The following is a 7,465-nucleotide window of genomic DNA, read 5'->3' as shown; positions in this document are numbered from 1 at the left end:
ATATTACAAAAAAACCCTAATGCATTAAGCAAAAAAAAAAAAAAGCATTTTAACTATATTTACAAAAAACAATATTGCAAAAAGGCAACAAATCAAAAAAATGCCAATCTGTTAACAAAAATCCATCCTCATGTAGCAAACACCATATTAAAAAAATTGGTTTTCAAGCAAAAATTATAAATACTATAAACCTAAAAGTAATTAAAAATAAATTAAGTTCCTTGTCACAACTGCAAAATAGTCTCATGTACAAGCAGGCAAATACTACTATAAACTTAATACAAATAAATCTAAAAAACCTAAAAGCAACATAAAATATGTGGCAGTGGCTAAACACCACCTCCTAGCTGCTATATAAACAAAAAATAAAACTGCCTTAGCCATAAAATGTACTAAAATGCAAATTCTTAATTTAGCATCACTTAAACACAAAATGTTTTGGGTAATATCTAAAAATGTTCCGGTATTAACGCATCTTTTAAAACCATTAAAAAAATCCTTATTTAATATCTACGAATATAAATAAATGCAGTATGTTTCCAGCATAATTAAGCCTAATTTATTATTAGGTAAAATTATTATTAAAAATTACTCACCAACACGCTATAAAAAGAAAAATATAAAAAGTAAGCCCGCTCCCAAAATTAACCATAAAATCCTTTTGGCTACCCATGGTTATAAATCAATAAACTAAAAAAAAATTAAATACCCAAAAATGTACAAAATAAAAGCCCTCAAAAATGGGTGTGCTTGTCCCTACCTGTCACCACAAAACCATGTAGCAAAAATACTTCATTAAAAACACATGTCAAACAAACTAAAAAATGTAACACGTGTTTTATACAAACCATGTATCTGTGTTACATCCTAAAAAACAGTATTTAAAAACATACAAATATCAGCGAACCCCCAATAAATAAATGTAAATGTAATGTCCATGTATTATATACTAGTAATCAGACGTACTATTTACCAAAAATAAAAAAAAGCGCAAAGCACTATAACCATCGCCCCGGTTAATTTCTCTGTTACCCTTAGCCTAAATTAGCACAATCTAACTGATCTCTTATCAAAAACAAAAATAACTCAATTTTTACAACAAAAACAAAAAAAAATTAAAAAGTGTGTCATTCAAATATTACATGCAAATAAAAACATGCTAAAATTGCTAAATCTAAAAAAATAAATAAAAAAAACCCTAACAGCCTATCACTGGTACGTTTTTACAGGTCGGTCCCCAACCTTTAAAAGCTTATTGTCTATTATGTTTCACCCATTACTAATTGTGTTAATATTGTCCTGTGTTTGCTTGCTAAAAATGTGTTGAACGTGCTAGTAAACAAATAAAAGTTTGTTAAATTACAACCACAAGTTCAAATTTCCTCTCAATACATTGCTGTAAAATAATTGTATAAAATATGACCCACTCAAAAATTGTTATTGAAGGTCAAAAGAGGGACATATAGTAATAAAATTATGTTTGTATTTTGTAGAATTTAAAATAAAAATAAAAAATAATAAAATGTAGCCTATATTAAATGTATTGGTGTATAATTTAATCATATCCTGCCAGCCACCCTTTTTAAATAGGGAAAAGGAATGGCCTAATGGGCCATTTGGTAAAAATGCATCAGCCAGAATCTGTGTCTGGGCTGATTTCAAGGCAGTAACAAACGTTTCAAGGTCACTATTTTATTGTAGGTTTAGCATTTTAAAATAAATAAAAAGATGCCATAATTGTTTTCTTGTGCAATGCAACAATGTTCCTGTTTAAAATGTTCTGTGTAAATTAATTCTGTTTTATATATACATAAAAAATATATGCGTAAAAAAAAGTATAAAAGCCATCGCTAAGCCAAATATACCAAAAAAAAAAAATGCCTGGGCGCCAGAAGGCTGCAAAACGCCCGTATTAAAATGTCAAAAAAGGCAAATTAACAACTCTAAAAATAAAACAAGCACCTATCAATAAAAAATATCTGTAATAAAAAATAAAAAAACAATTTAAGAAAAAACAAGCACACGTCAAACAACAATTAATTACAGCATAACGGTGCAAAACTCATTGGTCCTAATTAAAAAAAAAATCACTATATAAACAGGGTGCCTTGCCATAAAACTTTGGGTTCGTCCTGCCAACACTTCCTCGAAGCATCATGTCGCAACTGACAGAACCCACCTCTTCCCTACCCGTGATCAACCTAGCTGGCCACCAGACTGATCTGGACTCTAAACTGGTAACTATAACATTGACTGGCAGAACAGAGAGAGTGTGTGTGTGTGGTGTAATTAAATGCATATACTAATTGTTGTATCTATAACAAATGTGGCATATTGCCTTTTCCCCTAAAAAAAATCCTGTGTGCTTCTTATAAGTATATTACTTTTACACAGCACGTTGCCTATGCTATTCCCATGAAGGAGGATCCCTTCAATGGGACTCTTAGCTTGAAATCTCTTATAGAGGATATAATTTTCTGTCTGTATTTTTGTTTCTGTCTGACCACAGTACACCATTACTTGTCTGCTCTTTCCACTGCTATGAGTCACCTAACCAGCTTCAATGAATTAGAGGCATAGTTTGTTGACACTTTTATGAAATAATTATACATAAAGGATCTATCCTGCTCTCTATAGCAGCTAAATCCTCCTACCACCACCACTCCATCCCACACCAATCGCTATAACCCACACCTGGTGGAAGGGGGAGTTTTATAGAGGTTATGAGGAAGGAATCCTCCTGTAACCTTCCAGGTCACAGAGAGGTAATACAAATAGCTTCATGGCCACTCTATAGCCCCAAAGGTGCAGAACATCTGAACAGAAAAAGGGCATTGTGACACAAAAATTGGGGGAGTGGTAAATAATGAAGAGGATAGGTCACTGATACAGAGTGAGCTGGATCACTTGGTAAGCTGGGCACAAGCAAACAATGTGTGTTTTAATATGCCTAAATGTATACATCTAGAGACACAGAATGTAGGTGATACTTACAGGAGGGAGGAGTCTATCGCAGGAAACTGAAAAAAGATTTGGGGGTTGTGCTGGATAATAAGCCGAACATGAGCTTCCAGTGTGACGCTATAGCCAAAAGGGCTAATGCAATCCTTGGATGCATAAAAAGAGGAATCCCGAGTAGGAATAGAAATGTTATTTTACTTCTGTATTTGGCACTGGTGCAACCACTGCTGGAACACTGTGTCCAGTTCTAGTATCCACAACTCAAGAAGAATGTTGAAAAATTGGAAAGGGTTCAGAGAAGAGCCACAAGAATGATTAAAGGGTTATAGTGATAGCCTCATGTAGCTCAATCTATTTAGCTTAACAAAGAGAAGATTAAGGGGTGACTTGATTACCATTTATAAGTAGCTACATGGGAAACAAATATTTGACAATGAGCTCAGAGAAAGGTATAACGCACACCAATGGCTGGAAGTTGAAGCTAGACAAATTCAGACTGGAAATAGGGTTTAACTAGATTCAGGGCCATTTGTGGAGAAAAGTTAGAGAACATCTGCAACAACGCAGTTTGATTAACTTACACACTGGAATTCTTTGAAGGTATTACGTCCACAATATCTGAGGGAAATTCAGGGGACGTGTATGTGTGAATTTTCAGAAAGCACTGGACCAGATCTTAAATTAGTGATGATGATGAAGAATATCTAAAAAGTCTAAATTTAGGGCTTGGTCCTGTGAGATGCTTTGTGCCAGACACAAGGGGGTCTGTGAGCTCAAGTCTCAATTGAGGCCATGTTGACAGCAGTCAGTAAAGCACTACCACGTTACTCGCTCTTATAAACTGTGCTAAGGAATTTAACACTGTAAGTAGTAGCCTGGATAGGGTTTAAGTTCACTCTACTCAAAAAAATTTAAAATAATGCTTAACCCTTATATAATAGCTCTTTGCATATTTAAGTGGCAAAGCATTTATCATATGTTAGCCCCACTTTACAGATGGGGAAACCAAGGGACAGGGATTAAGTGACTTGCCCAAGGTCACATAGCAAGACGCAGGCAAAATATGATAGAACTCACATTGCCTGATTCCGTACTCTAGTGCCCTACTCACAGGACAGCATCCTCTTCTCCTTTCTCCAAAACTCCTGAGAGGTCACATTTATTTCTAATCTCCTTTTTCATAGGTTTCTCTGCCAGAATGAGATTTCTATTTTTCTCCTGTGTTCTGAGCAGGGCCGTTGCTGTACCAGTCCCTGTAAGGACTGAACAAGCAGCTATTGAAGTATTGGACTATTAGAAATGGAAACTATGTTGCTTCTCATTATTGGAAGAACTTCCTTAAAATATATTTTTTCTAAACCTGATAGATGGTAAAGAAATAGTTTCTTATGTTATTCCTATTCTACCTCAAAGCTTTACCGACAACAAGCAAATAGACCACAAGCACCTGCAAGGAATCCCCCCCAAGTCATCAGCACTGCATAATTCACCTTTCAGGAAGCAGGTTTCCTGCTGTACCAGGGTGAATTCCACCGAAGTTCCAATGAGTTCCTCTTTTAAAATGTCAACCCTTTGCTGTTGGACATGTGGAATGTTAATTACGGCTAGAAGGGTGCACTTTGTAATTATTTTATAGGTATTGGGATTAAAGGTGCTCTACGTAAATGTAAGATTTAATGATATCTTCTTTTGTTTTCCAAAGCTGGATGAGAGTGATAGAAGCGCTAGTGGAGAGGTAAACCTCCTGCTTAGTGTTAACATTCTGTATTTAATTTCTTAGCTTTAAAATGGACGCAAAACTATTTATAATCCTGAGTCTGAATTTACTGATATTGACAATGCTTTGTATTTTCCACTGTGGCGTAGAAATCACCCAAGCTTTCCATCACAGTTTCTTCCATAAGCACCTCCATTTCCTCCACAACCGTTTCCCCCATTTCAACTGCCTCCTCAGGTAATGTAATCAGCAGAGGTGGATGAGGGGGAAAAGACTTGGTTACTTCAGAGAGGAAAAAAATCTCTACAGAATATCAGAGCACTCTTTGATTGACAGGTTACCATCAAGGTATTTTTTCAACATGTTTATTCTTATTTTTCAAGCTTTTGGAAGTTTGTAGAGAAATCTAATTCTACAACAACCCAAGCCCAAACCTAATCTGGATCCCAGTACCTTCTCTCTGTCCCATCTCTGTCTTAAATAGGAGGCAAAATAATTACCATTACAGTTATACGCTACTATGACATTATCTCAGGATCACCGTAAAATGGAGCTCCCACAGCAGTGGTGAAAATTACTTTTTGAGTTGGAACAAGGACGCATCCTGTTTATTATCCACAGTTATTACTAAACGTCAGAGGCCTTTAAAATAATTTCCATTGGCGTGTCAGTTTCTTTCTGTAGTGCCCAAGATAATTCTAGGAGGTCCTTTTGTTAGTTCCAAAGGTGGTAACAGAAAGCAACCTCACATTGTTATACTGAAATTTTAATCACGTTTACATTTTAAATGAAAGAAAACACTACCAACATGAGCTGTGAAACTCTTGAAAGGTAAGGTACTGGGGGCGAGTCTGATCTCATATGCATCTGTATAAATCCAGCATTACTCTGGATTTACCCTGGTGAAACTGAGGCCATGCCTACACTACGCAGCTTTTAGCGACATGGCTGTGCCGCTACAGCCATGCTGCTAAAAGCCAGGTAGTGTAGCCGGTGTTTGTGGGCAGGAGAGAGCTCTCCTGCCAACAGAAAACATCCAACCCCAACGAGATAAGTTAGCGTTGTCGGCAGGAGGATGTTCCTGCCAACAAAGCACTGTTCACACTGGAGCTTGTCATTGACAAAACTTGTGTCTTTCTGGGGTGGGGGGAAAGAGAGGTTTACATCTCTGAATGACAAAAGTTGTGTCTTTCATTTGCCAGTGTAGACAAAGCCTGAGAGACATACACCACAGTAGTTTCTGATTTTGAAAAGCTTGAAAGCTTATGCCCAAATAAATGGGTTAGTCTCTAAGGTGCCACAAAGACTCCTCCTTGTTTTTGCTGATACGGACTAATACAGCTACCTCTCTGAAACCTGCAATAATTATAACACTCATACCACTAGATGGCACTGCAGCTTCAAACAAGTCAACACTTTGTCAAGCTCTGGGGACCTTACAGGTGGGTTAAATCCCCCTTTTCTCCATCATCCCATTGCCTGGTCCAAGCACAAGTCCTCTGGACTACTAGAGAATCTAGTTGATAGAGACACACACACAACTCACATGAGAAACTAGGACTCCACTTCTGTGAACACACAAGCACATGCCTAATTTTAACCATGTAAGAAGCTCCATTGACTTCATTAGGACTACACCTAGGAATAAAGCTGGGTACATGTTTAAGTGATTGCAGGATTGGACTCTGACTATGGCCACGTCTATATTAGGAAAAATGTGTGATGCTAACACATTAAAATTCTAGCATACACAAGGCAGTTGTAGTTCTAAATGTGTGTTAGCAGATCAAGGTAATTCCTAGGGAGAGAATCTAGAATTTACCTCAACTACCTAACAGGTATTAAAACCACAACATGTTAATTTACATTTGTTAACTAACATGTTAACAATACCCATGTTTTTCCCAGTGAGGCCAAGGTCCAAATGGGATAAAATAATGAACATATTAGACTGTTCACACACAGTATCTGGGAGCTGGGCTCCAGTTCGAGTCTGAACATCTACACTGCAATTTCACAGCCCCTTAGCCTGAGCCCTGTGAACCTGAGTCAGCTGGCATGGGCCAGCCGGAGGTTTTTAATTGCAGCATAGGCATCTACAAAGCATTGTAGAAAGCTTTAAGTAATGAATCCTCGGTACCCAGATAAGAGACTAATATTATTCACGGCTTACAGATAGGGAAAAATTAGGCAATAAAGTTAAGTGACTTGCCCAAGGCCATAGAGCAAGTCAGTGTCAGAACTCAGATTAGCAATCAGGAGGTCCTGGCTTGCAGTCCTGCACTTAATCAAATGTCTACATGATGGTCTATTTTTAAGTCCTCTTTATTTCAAAGAGACTTTATTTTAGATTGAATCTGACAATTTCCCTTTAAACCAAATAAGTTACTGTTACCCGACATTCAATGGGGGTAAATCCATGTTTTTGTATTTATAACTGTTATTGCTGTACAATTAAACAGCATAGGTTGCACTTTGACTGGTTTTGTGGAGGATCATTTCTAATGTTATTAACATTAGTAAAGTAAGAAATAGCCACAAAAGTTCTCACACTCCTGTTGCAAAGAAAGCTCACGGAGGAGATTTTAAATATTTCAGCCCACTGTTGCCCTGTGGCGAAATCGACCCCATTAGGGAGTGGAATCTTCATGGTGCTCTTCTTCCATGCCCTGCACTGGGCCGTCATTTACACCAGTGCAAAGTGGCTGTTAAATCCTGCCATTCTGATCTGGCAGCATTTTATACCCACTTTGCTCTGGTGTGCGGGATTGCACCGGGTGCAGAACA

General features: G+C 37.2%; 1 protein-coding gene across 2 annotated transcripts in view; it reads right to left on the bottom strand.

Annotated features, from left to right (window-relative positions):
- NUDT9 (nudix hydrolase 9) overlaps positions 1-7,465 on the bottom strand; it is a 41,055-nt gene that overhangs the window by 13,396 nt on the left and 20,194 nt on the right. The gene's annotated exons all lie outside the window — the stretch shown is intronic.

The sequence above is a fragment of the Mauremys reevesii genome, linkage group 5 (genome assembly GCF_016161935.1).
Source record: "Mauremys reevesii isolate NIE-2019 linkage group 5, ASM1616193v1, whole genome shotgun sequence".
Taxonomy (NCBI): Eukaryota; Metazoa; Chordata; order Testudines; family Geoemydidae; genus Mauremys; species Mauremys reevesii.
Note: the sequence above shows the minus strand (reverse complement) of the source record. Positions and strands in the feature narration are given on the sequence as shown.